Source organism: Bos indicus, chromosome 7, assembly GCF_029378745.1.
Source record: "Bos indicus isolate NIAB-ARS_2022 breed Sahiwal x Tharparkar chromosome 7, NIAB-ARS_B.indTharparkar_mat_pri_1.0, whole genome shotgun sequence".
NCBI lineage: Eukaryota > Metazoa > Chordata > Mammalia > Artiodactyla > Bovidae > Bos > Bos indicus.
The window spans coordinates 98,703,870-98,726,897 of NC_091766.1; positions in this window are offsets into that span (position 1 = coordinate 98,703,870).

A 23,028-nucleotide genomic window follows, 5' to 3' on the forward strand; every position below is an offset into this window, starting at 1 on the left:
ATCGTATTTAAACTAGGTATTGCTTTCTCTGTGATTGTGATGCCCCAAAAAGGTTCAGTTCAGTTCAGTTGCTCAGTCGTGTCCGACTCTTTGCAACCCCATGGACCGCAGCACACCAGGCTTCCCTGTCTATCACCAACTCCTGGAGTCCACCCAAACCCATGTCCATTGAGTCGGTGATGCCATCCAACCATCTCATCCTCTGTCGTTCCCTACTCCTCCTGCCTTCAATCTTTCCCAGCATCAGGGTGTTTTCAAATGAGTCAGCTCTTCACATCAGGTGGCCAAAGTATTAGAACTTCAGCTACAGCATCAGTCCTTCCAATGACTATTCAGGACTGATTTCCATTAGGATTGACTGGTTGGATCAACTTGCTATCCATGGGACTCTCAAGAATCTTCTCCAACACCACAGTTCAAAAGCATCAATTCTTCAGTGCTCAGCTTTCTTTATAGTCCAATCTCACATCCATATGTGACTATTGGAAAAATTAAATCCTACCTATAAAGGGACAAAAGGCTTATATTTAACAGCACTATTGTTAATAGTTTCATTCCTGTTCTTGTTTCATTCTCTTCTATTTTTCACAGTGTGGCTAAAATTTTACATTGCATATTATCTTCTACAATGTTAAAGTAAGCATATAGCTTAGGACACAGATTTGCCAATCTGAAAGAGAGCTCTTTTATAGTCATCTGAATTTAAAAGTATAATCAGAAACGTTTGTGAGACTTTAAAGCAATAATTAAATTTAACTGATGTTCTGGAATGACTGCCTTTTTCATACCATAGCTTCAAGTCTTCTTGTGATTAGGACTAAATTATAACTACCTGGTGTAAGAGAATATTTTCCTTGTCAGAAAAGTGACCTCTTTTTGTCAAGTATCAAAAAAGTGAATCTTTCATAAGAAGAATTAATTCATTTTTTTAATAAATATATTTTCAAGGTCCTTATAATTTTAAATTCTATAAAATACTCTTAGTTGTCCTTTCTTAAAACATGTGAGATGCCATTTTTTAAAAGCTTGTAAACCATAATGACAAATACATATCTAATATGTATATATATTTGAACTATCATAACTAATAATAATTCATAATTATTTGATGAACTTGCTGGACAAATGAAGGGTCTTTGTAAACCAAGCCCAGTGAATAAGAGAGTTACCAGGTTGGAGAGAACTATTGGTAAGCACAAGTGTGAAATGGTAATAAAAAGTTATTTTTCTCAGTTGCTCTGTGGATATATTTTGTTGTTGTTAATTTAGAATAAGAAATGTTACATTTTAAAATACCAAATGATTTTCACAGAGGTCTTCAGAAATAAATACAAGCTCTCATCTTTGTCAAAATACATACCTATAGTGAACATATTATCCTTCTTTTAGTGAGAATTATACAGGTGGCGCAGTGCTAGAGAATCCTGTCAGTGCAGGAGACTCAAGAGATGTGGCTTTGATCCCTGGGTCGGGAAAATCCCTTGGAGGAGGAAATGGCAGCCCACTCCAGTATTCTTGAGTGGAAAATCCAATGGACAAAGGACCTTGTAGGTTGCAATGCATGGGATTGCAAAGAGTCAGACATGACTGGGTACATACACACACATACTTCTTTTAGTAGGAATTAACTTCCCTGGTGGCTCAGATGGTAAAGTGTCTGTCTACAATGCGGGAGACCTGGTTCGATCCCTGGGTCGGGAAGATTCCCTGGAGGAGGAAATGGCAACCCACTCCAGTACTCTTGCCTAGAAAATCCCATGGATGGAGGAGCTTGGTACAGCTACTGTCCATGGGGTCGCAAAGAGTCAGGCACGACTGAGCGACTTCACTCACTCAAGCATAGTAAAGCACACATTGTCCCACTGGTTTCTCAGAAAAATATAGAAAGCTCTAAACTTTTTCCTTAACTTCCCAAACAAAAGAATTGATGTAATTGGTCCATATCTTTGAATAGATCACCCACCCAAATTCAACTCAATTATTCTCTAAAAGTTAATGTACATTGCGTGTGTTCAATCCCTCAGTTATATCCGACTCTTTGTAATCCCATGGACTGTAGCCCTCCCGCCAGGCTCCTATGTCCATGGGATTACCCCAGCAAGAATACAGGACTCAGTTGCCATTTCCTATTCCAGGGATCTTCTTGACACAAGGATTATCTCCTGAATTGGCTGGTGGACTCTTTAACAACTGAGTCACCTAAGAAGCCCAATTGCTATTGTATGCAATATGCTAATTATGCTATGCATGCTAATATATACAAATAATTGGGGGAATTATAAAATACCTTAAAATTCATTCTACTGATTTTTTTTAGATAAAACTCTTTCCAGGACTTTCTATTTATGGTGACATTTTCTTTTCTATTACAATTAATTCAAGGAACTCCTTCACCACCTTCTCGCATAACAATGGTCACTTAAATATTTTACTTTTTCTTCCATATAGGAATAAGTATGATTGTCTTTACAAATAACTTGCTTTCATGCACTATTCCATCCTTTCATCATTTGCAGCTTTTATGTTTTCTGTCTGGACTTTTCATGGGTAGTAATGAAAGTGCATAGCATGCTATGATTTGTGGTTTTGCTGAAATCCCAGTGTGAATCACCCACACTGTGTACTGGTGTGGGGAGCAAGTCGGTGGACCAGGAAAGTACCTGAAGGGGACCTGAAGGAGTCCCCAGGATCTTTCACAGGTTTTGGTTCTTTTGTCCTATACACTTATCTGACTGAATTTATTTCTTTAAAAAAAAATGAAGGTTTTTGATTCTTTCATAATATGACCATAACTAGCAAAAAAAAAAAAAAAAAAGCTAGTTTCTTATCACTATATAGCAGAGGTTTTTTTTTTTAATTGAAATACAATAGGCTAAAAATATTATATTAGTTTCAGGTATACAACATAGTGATTTGATACCTTCATAGGCTATGCACCATAAATGAGTTGTAATATTGTTACTCTACATTACATCCCTATGGCTTCTTTACTTTACACCTGGTAATTTAGTTCAGTTCAGTTCAGTCGCTCAGTCATGTCCGACTCTTTGCGACCCCATGAATCGCAGCACGCCAGGCCTCCCTGTCCATCACCAACTCCCTGAGTTCACTCAGACTCACGTCCATCGAGTCAGTGATGCCATCCGGCCATCTCATCCTCTGTCGTCCCCTTCTCCTCCTGCCCGCAGTCCCTCCCAGCATCAGAGTCTTTTCCAATGAGTCAACTCTTTGCATGAGGTGGCCAAAGTATTGGAGTTTCAGCTTTAGCATCAGTCCTTCCAGTGAACACCCAGGACTGATCTCCTTTAGGATGGACTGGTTGGATCTCCTTGCAGCCCAAGGGACTCTCAAGAGTCTTCTCCAACACCACAGTTCAAAAGCATCAATTCCTCGGCACTCAGCTTTTTCACAGTCCAACTCTCACATCCACACATGACTACTGGAAAAACCATAGCCTTGACTAGATGGACCTTTGTTGGCAAAGTAATGTCTTTGCTTTTGAATATGCTATCTAGGTTGGTCATAACTTTCCTTCCAAGGAGTAAGTGTCTTTTAATTTTATGGCTGCAAATCACTATCTGCAGTGATTTTGGAGCCCAAAAATATAAAGTCTGACACTGTTTCCAGTGTTTCCCCATCTATTTCCCATGAAGTGATGGGACCAGATGCCATGGTCTTAGTTTTCTGAATGTTGAGCTTTAAGCCAACTTTTTCACTCTCTCACTTTCATCAAGAGGCTTTTTAGTTCCTCTTCACTTTCTGCCATAAGGGTGGTGTCATCTGCATATCTGATGTTATTGATATTTCACCCAGCAATCTTGATTCCAGCTTGTGTTTCTTCCAGCCCAGCGTTTCTCATGATGTATTCTGCATATAGGTTAAATAAGTAGGGTGACAATATACAGCCTTGACGTACTCCTTTTCCTATTTGGAACCAGTCAGTTGTTCCATGTCCAGTTCTAACTGTTGCTTCCTGACCTAGTAATTAGTACCTCTTAATTCCCTTCATCTGTTTTTCCTGTCTTTACCCCCTTTCTCCCTTCTGGCAACCACTAGTTTGTTCTCTGTACCTGAGTCTGTTTCTGTTTTGTCAATATTTATTCATTTGTTTTGTTTTTTAGATTCCACATATAAATAAAACTTACACCAGAGGTTAAAGCATCTGCCTCCAATGCTGGAGACCCGGGTTTGATCCCTGAGAAGGAAATGGCAACCCACTCCAATATTCTTGTCTGGAGAATCCCATGGACAGAGGAGCCTGGTAGGCTACAGTCTACGGGGTTGCAAAGAGTCTGACATGACTGAGCGATTTCACTTTCACACAATATTTATCTTTGTCTGACTTACCTTACCTAGGATAATACTCTTCAGGTATATCTATATTGTTGCAGTTGGCAAGATTTCATTCTTTTTTACAGCTGAGTGATAGTCCATTGTGTGTGTGTGTGTGTGTGTAACTGCATCTTCTTTATCTATTCATCTATTGTAGGTTCCTTAGCTATTGAAAAATCTTAGCTACTGAAAATATGCTGCAATGAACATTAAGGTACATATATCTTTTTGAATTAGTGTTTTTGCTTTCTTTGGACAAACACACAGGAGTGGAATTGCTCAATCATATGGTAGTTCTATGGGAAGCATGAGAGACTGTTGCTCACAAGGGCTCTTGGAGAAGTCGCATCAGGAACTTATACTTGCCTGTGACTCTGTGGACTGTTATCCAGACTCTGTGTGTTCTAACACAGTGTCATGTCAAAGACCTGCAGGCTGCTTGGCCACACAAAAGAGATGCTGACACAACTGACATCCTGGAGTAGTTTAGCTAATTGACACACACACCCAGATCAGTGCAAGTGACACTGGGAAAATTTGAAGTACGTATGTACAGTGTCATTGGTTTAAACATTCAAATTCTATTAGAGCTACTGAGACTTTAATATACATTGTGCTTGGAGTGGAGACTTTGGAATGTTCAATTCAGTCATTTTTCCCCTCTTTTACTTTCTTAGTCAGCGATGATCACTAACCTCAGTCAATTCTTGATTACTGACAGTTGGCTTTCACTTGTGCCTAGATCTTACACACAAATGTTACTAATACAGAATTCAAATTTCTGAAAAAATTACCGCTGCTCAGAGCCTTACAAATAATAAACATTTTAATTTATTTTATTTCATTTGCCCACTAACTGGTTAATATCTGAAAATGTTTAACTTTTTTCCTTGTATAATATATCTGTGCCTTCTCTTATAGAATCTATAATGCATACCTCTTAATTATGCACTTTTAAGTTTTCAATTTGTTTTTTGTCAGAATTGTCCAAAAGATTATAGCTACCCAGTCTTAACCTGTTTCCAGATATATAGCAGTAATCCACAAAGTTGGAAAAGACTTCAAGCAGGGAGTGATAATACTATAAATAAATGGGGGACCAATTTCCAGGCCTTGGGGCAGCCTGTTAGCATCAATCAGTCACTACTGATTTATATTCCTGTATTTGAATTTTTTCAGTACAAGCTATAAGGTAGATCATACTTTAGGCCTTCTCTATTTATATTTGTGATTTTGAAAGGATCCCAGGGCTGCCATCACAGGTCAGTGGGCAGTGAGTGATTAAAAAATGGTGAGTTTTTTAAGGATGGTGAATACTGGCACTTGTGTTGTGAATACCCTCTCCTACTCTACCTCATTGCCAAGATAGCATCACATCACTTCCCCGATGAACACAGGTGTAACATTAGAGTTGTTCTCCACAGTTACACTTCCACCAGCGTAGGTGCACAACTTGAAACCCATTTTCCACGTCTTTTACTGGCTAAAAGTTAGTTGATTATCTTGACTGCATGGCAACTAAATATCCTCTTGGATTCAGCTTTCATTATCAATAGAGTCTATCCCAGGTGAGATCCTTGTGCCATGGCCTGAGCAAACAATATTAACTGAGAAAGAGGAATTGTGTACTATTCTTAAATATTATCCAACTATTATAGCCCCTTTCCCAGACTTCCCTGGTGGCTCAGATGGTAAAGCATCTGCCTGCAATGTGGGAGACCTGGGTTTGATCCCTGGGTTGGGAAGATCCCCTGGAGAAGGAAATGACAACCCACTCCAGTAACTCTTTCCTGGAAGATCCCATGGCCAGAGGAGCCTGGTAAGTTACAGTCCATGGGGTCACAAAGAGTCGGACACGATTGAGAGACCTCACTTATAGCCCCTTTATGACTTGTGGGAAGTGTTTCCATATCCAGCGTATTGTAATGGAGGACAATTTTAAAACTGGAATTCAAATAGGCCTCATGCATTATCTAGTTCAACCTCTTTATGGTTTACATGGGACAGCCTTAGAGAAGTTCAGTGACTTGCCCAAAAATGTGCAGCTACCTAGTGGCAGGGGGAGCATCACTCCTGCCTCACCATTTGTGCACCACCAGTATGGCAACCCTGGTGGTACCTAAGAGCATTAAGAAAACATTGTATACATATACCGACTGTAGGTAATTCTCATATTTGAAAACTGCACTTACAGATTTTAACACACATTGAAACTGAAAACTTGTATTAAATACGTTTTAGAGCAAATTGGATGCCATTGAAAATATGGGCTCTTTTCAGACCTTCAAAAGCGTGAGATGTGAGTACAATGAGTGCTAAATTTAACATTGATTTCTCAGAATGAAATGCAGGTTTTTCTTTCTTAATAAGCTACACATCTGAAGTGGTTCAGCTTTAAAGATGAGCACTCATTAGCTTAATTCATAATTATTTTAAGGAGTTCACTGCCACTCAGTTTTCTTTGCACACAATTCCTAATTTGTAGCAGTCATCCTCATGGTTTTGTTCATTTGACACAACCTAGGATATTTCTTAGAATTCAGTAAGTGTTTGTGAAGCTCCATAATGACTTAAAAACCATGTGTCAGTATGTAATTAACACTAGTCAGATATGTCTTAGTCTGAAGAACTTCAATTTAAGAAGATAGCAGAGTGTGAGGAGTGAGGAGGAAAAGGGCATTTTCCTCATCATAGCATGTACTTTCCTACATTAAAATATAACCCCACATTGCAATGAAGTGTCTCATCTAAAAGTGTTGACATACTTAGTGGAAAAACAAATTGTAAATATCATAAAATTGCTAAAATACAAGACATTAGAAAAATCAACAAAAAACATAAAAAGTATAGGACCAGTTCATTTTTTTTTCTCTTTTGTAACTTTATGCAAAATGCATATTTTTGATCAGGATAGAAACCTAATATAGTATTGAATGCTAAATGTCCAACTTCAAAAATATACCCCGAATCTGTTTACTTTTGTCCATCTTCATCACCATCTCTTACCTGTCCTATTGCAAGAACTTTTAAGTGACCTTCTTTTTTCCAAGATTATGTCCCACTCCTCTCAATCCACTCTTCTCTTGTCATTCAGACTCATTTTTGTCCCTCTTTCAACTAAAAACAAACAAGCAAACCCCCTCTTCCCGCCTCCCTCCCAAAAAACAAAAAAACAAAACTCAAAAGCAAAAATCCTGAAACCAAGACACACAAGGAGCTGGTAGACATGTGTCTTACCTTGATTACATGGGACTGTGGGTGTTTGCATATGTCTAAACTCAGAGTATATACAGTAAATACATACAGTTCTTTGTGAAAAACCAGCCATTCAAACAAAGTAAAAAATAAAACTACCCCTGCATCCCCATCACCCTGAGTAAAATCCAGAATCCACTATGGCCTTCTCACAGGGTCCCACATGAGGAAGCCTCCATTTTCCTCTGTAATTTCTTCTAGGGTTCATTTCCCCTTCTTCATCATGCTCCAGCCACACTGGTTTTCTCTTTTTTATTCCCCTCCTTGAAAATGCCAAGTCTTTTCTCATACTATGAACTTTGTGTTGATATTCATCAAGATATCTTAAGAAGCACCTTATTCTCATCATTGAGATCTTAGATCCTATGTTACCTCCTCAGAGAGGCTTCCCTGATCATAGTACCTTGCTTTTTATATAAAATATGATCTTAAGTGGAAATCATGCTGTATAATTAATTATTTGCCAGTTGTGACATGCCACAGTTAAGGTCCATAAAGCTAGGATTTTTTATGCCATATTTATTACTGGATTCAAACAATCTGTATCAGTGCTTAGAACATATTAGACATGCAGACACTTCTTAATGGATGTCTACTATCTCTGAACCCTTTGGTTTTTTTTTCATCTACCCTATAAAGTAAATTCATATGGAACAGTGAAGTGATTAGTTTTAGAAATGGTATTTAGAATAGTTTTAACATCCCATGTGGCCTTAATAAATTTTCAGAATTGTTTATTACAGAATTAAAGTAATGCTCAAAACCGTGAACTTCCAGATGTTCCAGTTGGTTTTAGAAAAGGCAGAGGAACTAGAGATCAACTTGCCAACAACCGTTGGATCATCAAAAAAGCAAGAGAGTTCCAGAAATACATCTATTTCTGCTTTATTGACTATGCCAAAGCCTTTGACTATGTGGATCACAGTAAACTGTGGAAAATTCTGAAAGAGATGGGAATACCAGACCACCTGACCTGCCTCTTGAGAAATCTATTTGCAGGTCAGGAAACAACAATGAGAATTGGACATGGAACAACAGACTGGTTCCAAATAGGAAAAGGAGTACGTCAAGGCTGTATATTGTCACCCTACTTATTTAACTTATATGCACAATACATGATGAGAAATGCTGGGCTGGAAGAAGCACAAGCTGGAGTCAAGATTGCCGGGAGAAATATCAGTAACATCAGATATGCAGATGACACCACCCTTATGGCAGGAAGTGAAGAGGAATTAAAAAGCCTCTTGATGAAAGTGAAAGTGGAGAGTGAAAAAGTTGGCTTAAAGCTCAACATTCAGAAAACTAAGACCATGGCATCTGGTCCTGTCACTTCATGGGAAATACATGGGGAAACAGTGTCAGACTTTATTTTGGGGGGCTCAAAAATCACTGCAGATGGTGATTGCAGCCATAAAATTAAAAGACATTTATTCCTTGGAAGGAAAGTTATGACCAACCTAGATAGCATATTCAAAAGCAGAGACATTACTTTGCCAACAAAGGTCCGTCTAGTCAAGGCTATGGTTTTTCCAGTGGTCATGTATGGATGTGACAGTTGGACTTTGAAGAAAGCTGAGTGCTGAGGAATTGATGCTTTTGAACTGTGGTGTTGAAGAAGACTCTTGAGAGTCCCTTGGACTGCCAGGAGATCCAACCAGTTCATTCATGTTGATGTATGGCAAAACCAATACAATATTGTAAAGTAATTAGCCTCCAATTAAAATAAATAAATTTAAATTAAAAAAAATAAAGGAGATCAGTCCTGGGTGTTCTTTGGAAGGACTGATGCTAAAGCTGAAATTCCAGTACTTTGGCCACCTCATGTGAAGAGTTGACTCATTGGAAAAGACTCTGATGCTGGGAGGTATTGGGGGCAGAAGGAAAAGGGGATGACAGAGGATGAGATGGCTGGATGGTGTCACTGACTCAATGGACATGAGTTTGGGTGAACTCTGGGAGTTGGTGATGGACAGGGAGGCCTGGAGTGCTGCGATTCATGGGGTCGCAAAGAGTCGGACATGACTGAGCGACTGATTTGAACTGATAAACACTGATAAATCATATCAAAAAAGTCATTCCAGGTTCCTCTTTTATTTTCGTCATAAACACTCAGCACAGACAGATGATATTTTGGAACCTACATTTATGAATCTTTATCGGCTGTCTAGGTCAAAGATGAAAAACAAATGAAACAAGACAACTTTTGAAATTTCTCTCCTTTATAATTCTGACTGTATTTTTTCTCATGATAACTTCAGTTGCATATGTTTTGTTTGTCAGAGATAATCTGTGCATACTTAAGAGTCAGTTAGACTCAAGGACTTGATGAAATGGAAAGCTACACAATTAGATAATTGGAAATCACTTTTAATTTTATTTGCACAATACCAAAATAGTACTCTTCAAAGGAAAATTATCCCAACTTTCAAACAATGACTTTTATATTTTGTACTCTAAATACCAAATTGTTAATATGAGGTCCTCTCCCAAACACAAAATGTTACATAATCAATTTTCCAGTATCTATCTGCTTCTCCCAAGCACTGACAAAGAGAGTATTATTTATCAGATGCTAAAATTTTGTAATTATATTGAATGTTTCTAAAATTATTAAAATCCTAAGTGAATTAATTCAATTGAATTTTATTTTTAAAAGTAATATTTTTATTGCTTAGGATAAAAATGTCTTTGTTGTTGTTTAGTCATTCAGCCATGTCTGACTCTTTGCAACCCCATGCCAGGCTTCCTTGTCCTTCACCATCTCCTGGAGCTTACTCAAACTCATGCTCATTGAGTTGGTAATGTCAACCAACCATCTCATCCTCTGTTGCCCTCTGCTCCTCCCGCCTTCAATCTTTCCCAGCATCAGGGTCTTTTCCAATGAGTCAACTCTTCACATCAATTGGCCAAAGCATTGGAGCTTCAGCTTCAGTCCTTCCAATGAATATTCAAGACTGATTTCCTTTAGGATGGACTTGTTGGATCTCCTTATAGTCCAAGGGACTCTCAAGAGTTTTCTCCAGCACCACAGTTCAAAAGCATCAGTTCTTCAACACCCAGCCTTCCTCATGGTCCAACTCTCACATCCGTACATGACTACTGGAAAAACCATAGCTTTGACTATGTGGAACATTGTTGGCAAAGTAATGTCTCTGTTTTTCAGGTCCAAACTTGCATGGTATTTAGCAAGTGACATAAACACCATGACAATGACAATTTTGCAAAATTTTGAAAACCTCATCATTTTAAGGTTGAAAACAATTTCAGGAATGTCTTTAGTAGAGAGAAATGTGTATATCATTATAGATTATCTACTTGTCTGGATACTTTATAAGTGAGGACTTTGAGAAGGTTTTCTATTTGCTTTATTATTTGATTGATTATTCTAGTCTTAAATTGTTTAATATTTTGATTTTCAAGTTCATATTTCTGGCAGAAGTCACTTAATGGCAAAGTGGTGCCTGTTAAGTGCAAGGAACTGTGTTGGGGGAAAATTATTATGATACAATCACTTTTCTCATGATAAATCAGAGGTTTATGTTTAAACATGAAACGAGAGGCATATCACAAGTGAAAATTTTAAGAAGTTAAAGGTGATGCCTGCATTGTGTGGGAACATCTTTTTTTGTTTCAGGCTCAGTGATTGCTCTTAGATTATGTCTGTTTAAAGGTTGTATGTAGTATGCTGCTTCTGCTAAGTTGCTTCAGTCATGTCCGACTCTGTGCGACCCCCATATATAGCAGCCCATCAGGCTCCTCCACCTCTGGGATTCTCCAGGCAAGAATACTGAAGTGGGTTGCCATTTTCTTCTCCAGTATGTTCTATGGCCTCTGGCCAACTCCACTATTACATCTATCCTACCAAAGCAAGGGGCCAGGACAGGGTCCTTTCCACTGTGCTACAAGAGGGACACGTGTGCAAGTTTTCCTGTGTCCAGCACCTGGAGAGACCCACTGGCCATGGGGGACCAATGCCAACTACAGCAGCTGGCCTTGCTCTGTCTTGCTATTTTTATTTAAGATAATTTTACAGGATAAAATATATATATCTATATAAAGATTTATATATATATATATATATATATATATATATATAATTTTTTTTTTTGGCTATGCTGGGTCTTCGTTGCTGCAAGCAAGCTTTCTCTAACTGCAGCATGTGGAGATTACTCTTTGTTACATTGCATTGGCTTCTGATTTGGTGGCTTATTTTGTAGTAGAACAGACTCTAGATGCATGAGCTTCAGTGGTTGCAGTCCATGAGCCCAATAGTTGTGACTCACAGGCTCTAAAGCACAGGCTCAGTAGCTGTGGTACACAGGCTTAGTTGCTCTGCAGAATGTGGAGTCCTCCCAAATCAGGATTGAACCTGTGATCCCTGCATTGGCAGGCAGGTCTTATCCATGTCACCGCCAAGGAAGTCCCTGAATATTTTTAAACTTGAGCAGCTCAAAGATTAGAAGAGCACAGTCTGGGGCTAAGAAAAGCCAAGAGTTTAGATTTCAGCATGTTGAGCTCAAGTATACAGATGTGTAAATACCTGAGAGAAGAAATTGAAAAAAAATTTAACAGTCATGAGTAAGATGACAGGGTTTAATGCCATGAGAATAAGGTTATCTACAGAGACAGTATATAGACAGAAGGTGGGACCAGGACCAAATCCCAAGAAATTTCATCATTTTAGGGTAAAGTTAACATGCAGACATTAGCAAAAAAAAGAAAAGAAAAAAAGAGTGTAAAGGAGAAGGCAGAGAATTAGCTGAGAAGTTAAAATCATGTGCTGTCATTTAACCCAAGAGGAAAGCAGTTTACAAAGCAGTAAATCACCTGTTCCAATGTTACTTTTTAAATAAATTAAGAAAGTATATACTGGTTTTGAAGAAACGAAGGTTGTTCGTGATCTCTGCTGAATCGAATCCTTTAAAGTGGTTGGTTTTTAAGGGGTGACTGAGAGTCAAGTGGAGTGGTGTGAAGAGTGATGTAATGTCAGCAAGTGGAGGTGAGAAATGTAAGTGATTTTCTGCAAAAGTTTATGGAGAACTCTTGCTGTTGAAGAATTTGAAGTCATGGGAGGCTAAAACTATTTAACCTGAGAAACAGAAGAATAGCTTCATATGATGAGAATAATCGAATAGGGAGATACTGATAAGTCAAGAGGAAAAAGGAAAGACAGAAAATTCTTTATCAAGTGCGATGGAGGGAAATATTTACTTAAAATAGGGAAAAATATCCCAAAACATTTGGTTCATTAGAAGCAAATTAGAAGAGGGAGCTGACAGGTTTGCAGATTTTGTCATGGGGAGATGAATGAGCAAAACTAAAATGCTGTGTGTGTTTGTTTTTTTTTTTTTTTTCCCCTCTTTAGAGATGTGAAAGCAAAGTCAGTGACAGAAATTAAGAGGTAGGTACATTCAGAGAAATGAGACTCTAGGAGAGAGCTCATGAAATCAGTTTGAATCTCTCATGACAGACATATAATGCCCAGCTTCTTAAGACTCTCTAGTGGCATTTGCTGCATGGATTGTCAGTAATCTTGACCTAAGTATATTCACTAAAGTGGATGCTATGTGGGACTTGCAGGTGTAGGCACTGAGAACTTGGATGGCTAAGTTCACTCAGTTGTTTCAACTGTTTCATGGTTGTATTGTAGTGTAGTAGACACATAACTTTCGCAGTCCAGGTACGATTTTCTCTGCTGTTGCTATGGTGTGAATGTCTGTGGCCATGCTGAAATCCTAACGACCAGCGTGGTGATATAAGAAGGTGAGGCTTTTGGGAGGTGATTACTGCATCACGGTACAGCCCTCATCAATTCCCTTCTAAAGGAAGCTCCAGAGAACTCTCATGCTCTCTTTTACCATCTAAGGACACATGAGAAGTCTACGATTCAGAAAGAGGGCCTTCACCCAATCATGCTGGTACCCTAGCCTCAAGCTTCCAGACTCCAGCTATATAAACTATGCAATCTGTAGTATTTTGTTAGAGTAGCCCATACAGACTAAGACAACACCCATGAGCTGTTTGGGATATTTAAACTGTGTGCCTTGAAAATATTTAACTGTCTGAAAAAAGAAAAAATATCAATGCATTTTAAATATCCCTGTTTCTCCTTTCTGCGATCACCTCCTGCCTACCCTTAGAGGATATCTGTGAGTTCACAGTGAAATGTGCTTATACATATATATAGATATATCTATATATATCTACATATCTATATGTATCTACATATCTCTCTATATATATATCTATATATCTACATATATAGATAAATAAAATCTAGAGATATAGAAATACATTATCTTAAGAGAGGGAGGAAAGAGAAGAAAATGGTCTAAGATAGAACCTTAAATAAATCATTGACAATATATAAATCTTAAGATCCCTCAAAACCTAGAGTGATTCTCAAAAGATTAAAATATGGGTAACTGATTAAACATACAGACATTACAGATCCAAGTGCAAAATGCTTACATTTTATTTTCTCTTGATACTTTTTTTGGGTCCTTTTACTCACCATCAGCGTTTACTCCAAGTTTTGGCATGTTATTTGAACCCACCTTCTAAGTAACTGATTAGAATTTTTTCAGTATGCAGTACTCACTTTGTTGCCTGTTTCTTGCTTTTATTTTGACAATTTTTTCTTTATCTGAGTGTGTTCTCTGCTGATGCCAAGTGGCTCCCATTGCAGGGATTCAATGTATTCAGTTATTTGAGGACAGAAATGGGATCCATTCCCCCTGAGTTTCCTCTCCTTCCTTTGGGTACTGTTACTTGATGGAGGGATGTTGACTCAGCCTTCCTCAGTGACAGTGGCTTCAATTGTATTTCATCACCTCTGGTAAGAAGCCGCTGAGAATACTTTCTGAAGCCTCATATATGGGTTAGTGGAAAGTTACAAAGTGCTTAAACTCATCCAAGTTCTTGAATTTCCCTATTTATATTCTCTCCTAGACCTTGCTTCTCTCTGCTTGAAATTTCTCTCTGTTGGAAAAGTCACTTAAATTATAGTTTGGCCCATTCCCTGACCCTACTGAACTGGGAGCATATACCTTCTCTCAATCTGGTCCTATCTGAAATTTATCTTCCAGAAAAAGAAGTAATCCATCCTATTTAATGCAATCATTGCCTTTCTCATAAATTGTTAGATAAAGAGAAATGGAATTAATATTGCTTTTCTTTTACCTATAGGTTTCATTTCTTCTGATATGTTTGGAAAGATTGGAACTATTTTTTAAAATTTGACTACTAAAAAGCTAACAAAGTTTTTTCTAGATTGTACTAACATACTTGAAGTATAGATCAGATGAGGAAATGATATTACATTCTTCTTAACCGAAAATGATATATTTGCAATGTTGAACTTTGCTGAATGTCATATGTAAAGAGAACATTTTTAAAGTAGGCTATATAGAAGCTGATGTTTGGAATAAAGATTAAGCTGTCATTACTTCTGAAGAATTGGTAAAGAAAGTAGGAAGAACTGAGCTAGTTATTTGAGCATGTGATAGGAATAAGAACTAGGATGAGAAGTTGAAATTACTTGAGCAGAATTTGTCTTAATAGATGAAATCACATGATAAACACTGGAAGTCCCCAACATGAAGAATGGGCTGTCCCAGAATGGTGTGCTCTTTGTCGTGGAGGGGACATTAAATCAGGGGCTATATGGTCATTTGTCAAGGATGATGTGGAAATAATTCTTTTACTAGACAGGTGGTGGAATTGATATTCCTTCCAAATCTAATAATCTCTAATTTCATGAGAGTCAAATTGAAAATGCTATCTCTTAAAGGATAATCTGATATTTCTTGAACATTTCTTCAATATTTACAATTGCAAGCATAAAAATAGTAACAGAATGTGCCCAGAAAAATATATTATTGCAAACATGTAAATTATTAGAGGGCTTCCCAGGTGTTTCAATGGTGAAGAATCCACCTCCCAGTGCAGGGTACAGGGGTTTGATCTGGGTCAGGAAAATCCCCTAGAGAAGGAAATGGAAACACACTCCAGTATTCTTTCCTAGGCAATTCCATGACAGAGAGCCTGGGGGGCTACAGTCCATGGGGTCACAAAAAGTTGGACAAAACTGAGCGATTTAGCATAGCACATTCTTAATAATGGATTAAACTGAATTAAGAACAAAAGTTTTAAAAGGGACAGTGATAATGGTACATTATATGAACCCAAATGGTGAGGTATCTGTAATGCATGTTTGTGTTCCAAATAATATCATATTATTTGTTCACTTTCTGTGCCCCTTTCATATGTCAGTCAAACTGCTAGGCTTCCAGATTACAAATAAACAAACAACAAAAAAATTAAAAAACAAACAGGAAAAAAAAACTTTTTTTTTCTTTTCATGTAACTGGTGAAACAGAAAATCATCATGTGTTATTAATATGATTATAAAGAAAATATAAAACTGAAGAAGACAACAAAACAATGATATGAGACTTTAATTTGCTTCTTTCAATAAATGACAAATAGACAAAATGTAAATAAAAATATGAAAGATGAATAACACATAGCTCATTTTTAACCTATTGAATTTTATATTCTGAATGCAGAGGATAAAACAGTTTTACCTCCAAATGGTTTAAGGAACAGACACGAAACAGATCAAAATTTAGGAAAATGTCAATTAAACATGGAAATAGTATGACAAATATTCTTTTTTTCTGAAGTCAAATAGCTGAAATTAACTCTAAATTAGGAAAAAATATTGCTTGAAACAGATAAACAGAATTTCAGTATACACAGAAATTTTGTTTTAAAATATACAGAGGAAATAAAATTTCTAAACATAAAAATAGTAATGGAAATGGAAATACCACTATTTTAAAGGCCTAGAGAATTCCATTTAAGCAGCAGTAAGAATGAAAATAAGTGAATTTAGAATTCAACATAAATGTTATTAAAAAGAAAACAATTTAGTGAGAGCCTGAGGCTAAAAAGATATGGCAAAGATCAAAAGGAAATTAATAGGCTAGAATTAAAATGGTAGGATCAGTACAATGCAAAATTGGGTCTTTTAATTAACTGAAATGTAAGCTCAGAAAACAAAGAAAAATGTATAAATCATAAATATTAGAACATAGTGAAAATATGAAAACAATCATAAACACAATTTACATTTTCACCACCATTTAGAATTGTTTTAGAGGTACTAAGCAATACAATCAAACAAGGGAAATAGATTAAAGTGATAAAAATTTCAATGAAGAAGTTAATGCCATCATTATTTGAAGATAATATATTTGTACAGTGGCAATCTGAAAGACATTAACTGAATAACTAGTAATTAAGAAATTTGCTTGTGGACAGCATTTATTCATTTTATTCATTGATAAATCTGAGATAAAATGGTGCTAGAAGTTCTTGATTTAAATTTTCCCTGTCTTTTGCTAAATAAGGATAAATGAAGTCAGAAGGCAATAATGTATACTGAATTCCTAAGACTAACAAGTTCATCTAAGGAAGTTTGAAAGTGTAAGTGAAAGTCGCTCAGTCCTGTCTGACTCTTTGCAACCCCATGGACTATACAGTCCATGGAATTCTCCAGGCCCAGAATACTGGAGTGGGTAGCCTTTTCCTTCTCCAGGGGATCTTCCCAACTCAGGGATCGAACCCAGGTCTCCCGCATTGCAGGCAGATTCTTTAGCACAAAGGAAGCCCAAAGGAAGTTTGGGACTTATTAATTCTTTATCTTTCATAGTACCCAAGGAGAAATAGGTGGTTACCATGAAAGCAGCTAAGAAGAAATCAGCTAAAATTTTAACAAATTCTTAAAGGCCAAGTATAGGGCTGACGTGTTAGTGTGGGATTTCTAGAGTTCCCAGTCACAAGAGAAGGTGGCGTTCATCAGAAGCGCTTTTCCGAGAGAGCCTTTTTTTGTGTGAGGCACAGAGCAGTAAGACAAAGTCACGTGTACGCAGCCTGTACAGTCACGTAGGCCTCACTTTAGGAGAGCTCTGCATCGAGTTTGATGCTCTGCTCTGCCCATCTTCAATTTAATAGATTTTGAACAAGGGACCCAAGGTGTTTAGCTTGTGCTCAGAGTCACAAATTGCATACCCAGTTGGCATGTTGGAGGTGATTAGTTGCTGAAGGGAGACAGAAACTAATCCCTGTTCATTTGCCCAAACGTTTCCCCCTTCCTACTCAGGGCTCAGGCAAAACTCCAGTAATTCTGGAGTTAGAGGCAAAGTCTTTCTGCCTCTAACAGAGGCAGGAGTAGGAAACTGTCTTAGACCCATTATACAGGCAAGGATCCACTGTTGCCTGGGGAGGGGCAGAAGCCAAAACCTTCTGTCCTCAGAGAATGTACGTTCATGAGCTTGGAAGGCTCATTATTGTTAAATGTCAGTTCTCCATGGTTGATCTGTGAAGATAATCCCAGTGGCTATTCCAGCATGCACTTTACAATTTGACAGTTCAGTTTGAAAATGTAAATGAGAAATTGCAGAATCTAGAACAGCCAGCACAGTTTTGAAAGAGGACTACTAAGTGAGCATTCGCATTACCTCATTTTCAGACTGAAGTTGTAGTAACATGATACAGATGCAGCGACATTTGCATAAGGACAAACATGCAGATGGGGCTTCCCCTGTGGCTCAGCTGGTAAGGAATCCACCTGCAGTGCGGGAGACCTGGGTTTGATCCCTGGGTTGGGAAGATCCCCTGGAGAATGGAGAGGCTACCCACTCAGTATCCTGGCCTGGAGAATTCCATGGACTGTATAGTCCATGGGGTCACAGAGTCGGACAGGACTGAGTGGATTTCACTTTCACTTTCAAACATGCAGATGAGCAGAACAAGCCATGTCCAGCTCTTGTGACCCCGTGGACTGAAAGTCCATGTAATAGCATAGGTAAAGAATCATGCTAAATGAAAGACCCCAGACATAACAGGCTACATATTCTGTGGCTCAGTTTATATGACATTATGGAAAAGACAAAATTAAAGGGGTCAAATCAGATCCATGATTCTTGGGGACTGGAGGTGGGAGAGAAATGACTACAAAGTGGCACAAAAAAAGATTTGGGGTGATAGATATGTTTTACATCTTGACTAAAGTGCTTATTACACAATTTTATATACTTGTGGAAATTCGTAAAACAGCCTATCCTAAAACCTGATGCTGGGAAAGCTTGATGGCAAAAAGAGAAGGGGGAGCAGAAGATGAGATGGTTAGTTAGCATCATCTACTCAATGGACATGAATTTGAGCAAACTTTGGGAGACAGTGGAAGTCAGAGGAGCCTGGCATGCTACAGTCCATGGGGTTACAAGGATTCGGACACAACTTAGTGACTGAACGACAAAAAAAAGTGTGAGTTTTACTCTTGGTAAATTATACGTTAACTTAAATATCCTCACTCAAATTTAGAAAATTGAATATAAAAGCATTTTTTTGTATCAAATTGGCAAATATCCAAAAACTAGGTGACAGCACCTTTACTGTTGCAGTGCTTAGGGAAAGCGATGTGGTAAGTGGTGTCAATTGACATAATATTTATGTAGAAAAATTTGGCTATACATATTATATTATAATTTATATGCTATTTGATCCCTCAAATCACTAGGAATTTATACTAGAAACGTAATTTTACATGTACCCAAATAGGTACAATAATATTCATTGCATCGTATTTGTTGAATTTGAAATAATTTAAATGTCTGTTAGTATATGATTGGTTAAGTTTTGGAGTAATCATACAGTTGGATGCTTAGTATGTTGCTGTTTTTTTTTTTTTTTTTTAAAGATCAGTTTTACAGTTATGAGTAGCAACTTGGTGCAGAAAATGGGAAAAAAAAAAAGCAAGGGCCAGATAACTAACAATAAAAAAAAAAAATTCAAAGTGTATATGTATGTGCCCCTGTGCATGGAATGCTATAAGTATTAACAGCATTAGTATATGATGAAGGTGAACTGGAGGATGAAAGACATGTGTGGGAACAAAATTTATGTTTCATGATGTATCATCTCATAATCTTTTTAAAGCTCAACATTCAGAAAACTAAGATCATGGCAGCCAGTCCCATCACTTCAAGGCAAATAGATGGGGAAAAAATGGAAACAGTGACAGACTTTATTTTCTTGGGCTCCAAAATCACTGCAGATGGTGATTGCAGTCATGAAATTAAAAGATGCTTGCTCCTTGGAAGAAAAGCTATGACCAACCTAGATAGCATATTAAAAAGTAGAGACATTACTTTGCCAGCAAAGGTCCATCTAGTCAGTGCTATGGTTTTTCCAGTAGTTATGCATGGATGTGAGAGTTGGACTACAAAGAAAGCTGAGCACTGAAGAATTGATGCTTTTGAACTGTGGTGTTGGAGAAGGCTCTTGAGTGGGTCCCTTGGGCTGCAAGGAGATCCAATCAGTCCATCCTAAAAGATATCACTCCTGAATATTCATTGGAAGGACTGATGCTGAAGCTGAAACTCCAATGCTTTGGCTACCTGATTCAAAGAACTGACTCATTGGAAAAGACCATGATGCTGGGAATGATTGAAGGCAGAAGGAGAAAGGGATGACAGGGGATGAGATGGTTGGATGGCATCACTGACTCAATGGACATGGCTTTGAGCTAGCTCAGAGAATTGGTGATGAACAGGGAAGCCTGGTGTGCTACAGTTCATGGGGTCGCAAAGAGTCAGACATGACTGAGCAACTGATCTGAACTGAGTCTTTTTAAGGCTTTGTGATATTTGCATATCATTAAGACTATAGTAACTATTTAAAAATGAAACCTGAATCATAAATATTTCAGAACAGTGGCACCTTGAGCATGTCTGCTTCTCTCTCTTCTCAACTTCCCTGCAGTGAGAGTAAAAGCCAGAACGGGTACATTGCAGATTCTGGGTCACACAGCTCTCAGACTTAATTAACTATCCAAATCCATGAGTTTCTGCTCTTCAATGGCTGGGTGAGAACCAAGGTAAAAGTAGCCAGTGGTACAATTTGCCTTGACTCTCTACTTGCATGGAAAGTCAACCAACTAACTAAAAAAAACAAAATGCCTAGAGAGACAAACACCTGAAACCAAATCACCCTTAAGTGCTTCATTCTGTTCAGTGCCAGTTATTAGAAATGGAGATAATTAACATGAGCTGGGTTGGGAGTTGCCCCCTTGCAGACTGGGAGTTTGGGAGCACCGATGCTCCTTCCTGGTCCCTCATCCCGGAAATTCAACTTTACTGTTTTTTGGTGTGTATTGATCTTGTCACCACTAGCCTTCTAGAGCAGAGACTGCTGCATTTTCTTTTATTCCCTGGTTCCCATTTGAGGCAGATTGACCTAGTGCTAAAGCAATGAAAATTCCTAACAAGGAAAGTATCAATAAAAACTCACTTAGGAGTATTAAAGCATCAGAAGACAAAACAAAAATATGATTTTCGCTAAAGAAGTCCTTTGTGAAATGTATTAAGTGTCTTAGTGAGAAGCAGATAGAGTGCAAAATATTTTTTAACTCTAACGTGAAAATTTTGAGGGAAAAATTCAATACACACACTTAAGAGGAACATAGTCAAGGAAAATCTAGCCAAATAGATTCTATTATTTTGCAAGGAAAAATATTAAACTTGAATAAATAAAGAACCTTGAAGGAATTGAATCAATAATAAAATACTTCCAACCAAACTCTCTCAAATTCATTTGCTTTGACAGGTGCATTCTTCAACATTCAAGATAGCTCCTATACACTACATGTAATTTCAGAAAACAGAAATGAAAGAAAATGCTTCAAAGCCAATTTCTGAATGAAATAATTGCTTTCTAAAGCCAGAAAAAGATAATATAAGTAAAACACTATAGGATCATTCACTTGCAAAGATATTTGTTCCCTTTAGAAATCTTAAATAAGTTTGAACTAGAAACAGCAGTGTAATGAGAATCATAGTACATCATGATCAAGTAGTAGTGAGGATGGTTTAATCTAAGAAAATATGTTGCTATAATCTACCTCAGTGATGGGCTAAAAGAGAAACAAAATCATAGTATTGTGTAAAATAATGGAGAATACATATGATAAAGTCAAAAGTAGTTCTGATTAATAAAGTCTTGTCATATTAGAAATAGAAGGAAAAATCCTTGCTTTGATAAAGCTTATCTAACCTAATAACTAAAATTGAATATTGTACTTTTGAGGATAGTTTTGGTAGTGGTGGTATTTTTATAGTCTTGCATGGTTGGAGTGAACACCATGGACTTGAGAGTCATCAAACATATGAAAGATTTTTTTCCTGAGGGATCTGCCTGTGTTTGAAGCTTCCCTGGGAGGACTTTGAGAACACAGACTTACAAGGAGGATGACGATTTGGCAGCTCTCTGTGCTTGCAGACAAGGAGCAGAGTTCAAGGTGTGCCTGGGAGAAGAGCACTGAAAAATGTACCAAGGAAGTGAAGAAACCTGGGGTTGAAGCCTTAAGAACAGTAATTTTCTGCAGTGTAGTAGGAGCCCAACTAAATTCCTGAAGTCATTATTGATTACATGATGAGAAGAAAGGATGAATCATCTCTGGCAAAAAAAAAAAAAAAATATATATATATATATATAAATCATCAGGCATTTCTGCCAAGTTTTTTATTTACTGCTAATCAGTGGTGTTGCTGCTGCTGCTAAGTCGCTTCAGTCATGTCTGACTCTGCGCGACCCCATAGACGGCAGCCCCCCAGGTTCCACCATCCCTGGGATTCTCCAGGCAAGAACACTGGAGCGGGTGCCATTTCCTTCTCCAATGCATGAAAGAGAAAAGTGAAAGTGAAGTCACTCAGTCGTGTCCGACCCTTAGCGACCCCATGGACTGCAGCCTACCAGGCTCCTCCATCCATGGGATTCTCCAGGCAAGAGTACTGGAGTGGGGTGCCATCGCCTTCTCCAATCAGTGGTGTTAGGATTCAGTTTACATGGTGAAGAGTGTGCACCTAATGTCAGGAAGGGGGTTTCTAGGGTGCTGATAAGGTACTGCTTTGGATGTCTGAGGGCTTCCCTGATAGCTCAGTTGGTAAAGAATCTACCTGCCATGCAGGAGACCCTGGTTTTATTCCTGGATTGGGAAAATCCCCTGGAGAAGGGATAGACCACCCACTCCAGTATTCTTGGGCTTCCCTTGGGGCTCAGCTGGTAAAGAATCCGCCTGTAATGCAAAAGGCCTGGGTTCGATTCCTGGGTTGGGAAGATCCCCTGGAGAAGGGAAAGGCTACCCACTCCAGTATTCTGGCCTGGAGAATTCCACAGACTGTATAGTCCATGAGGTCACAAAGAGTCGGACACTATTGCCTTTCACTTTCACTTTGGATGTCTGAACGTGTTAGTCTGAGCATTCACTATGTGACACTTCAAAATTTTTTCATTAAAAATTACTGTGCTTCCATTTAAATATATTTTTCTTCACTTAAAAACTTAAAATGCTCATACACGTAAAATAATTTTAGT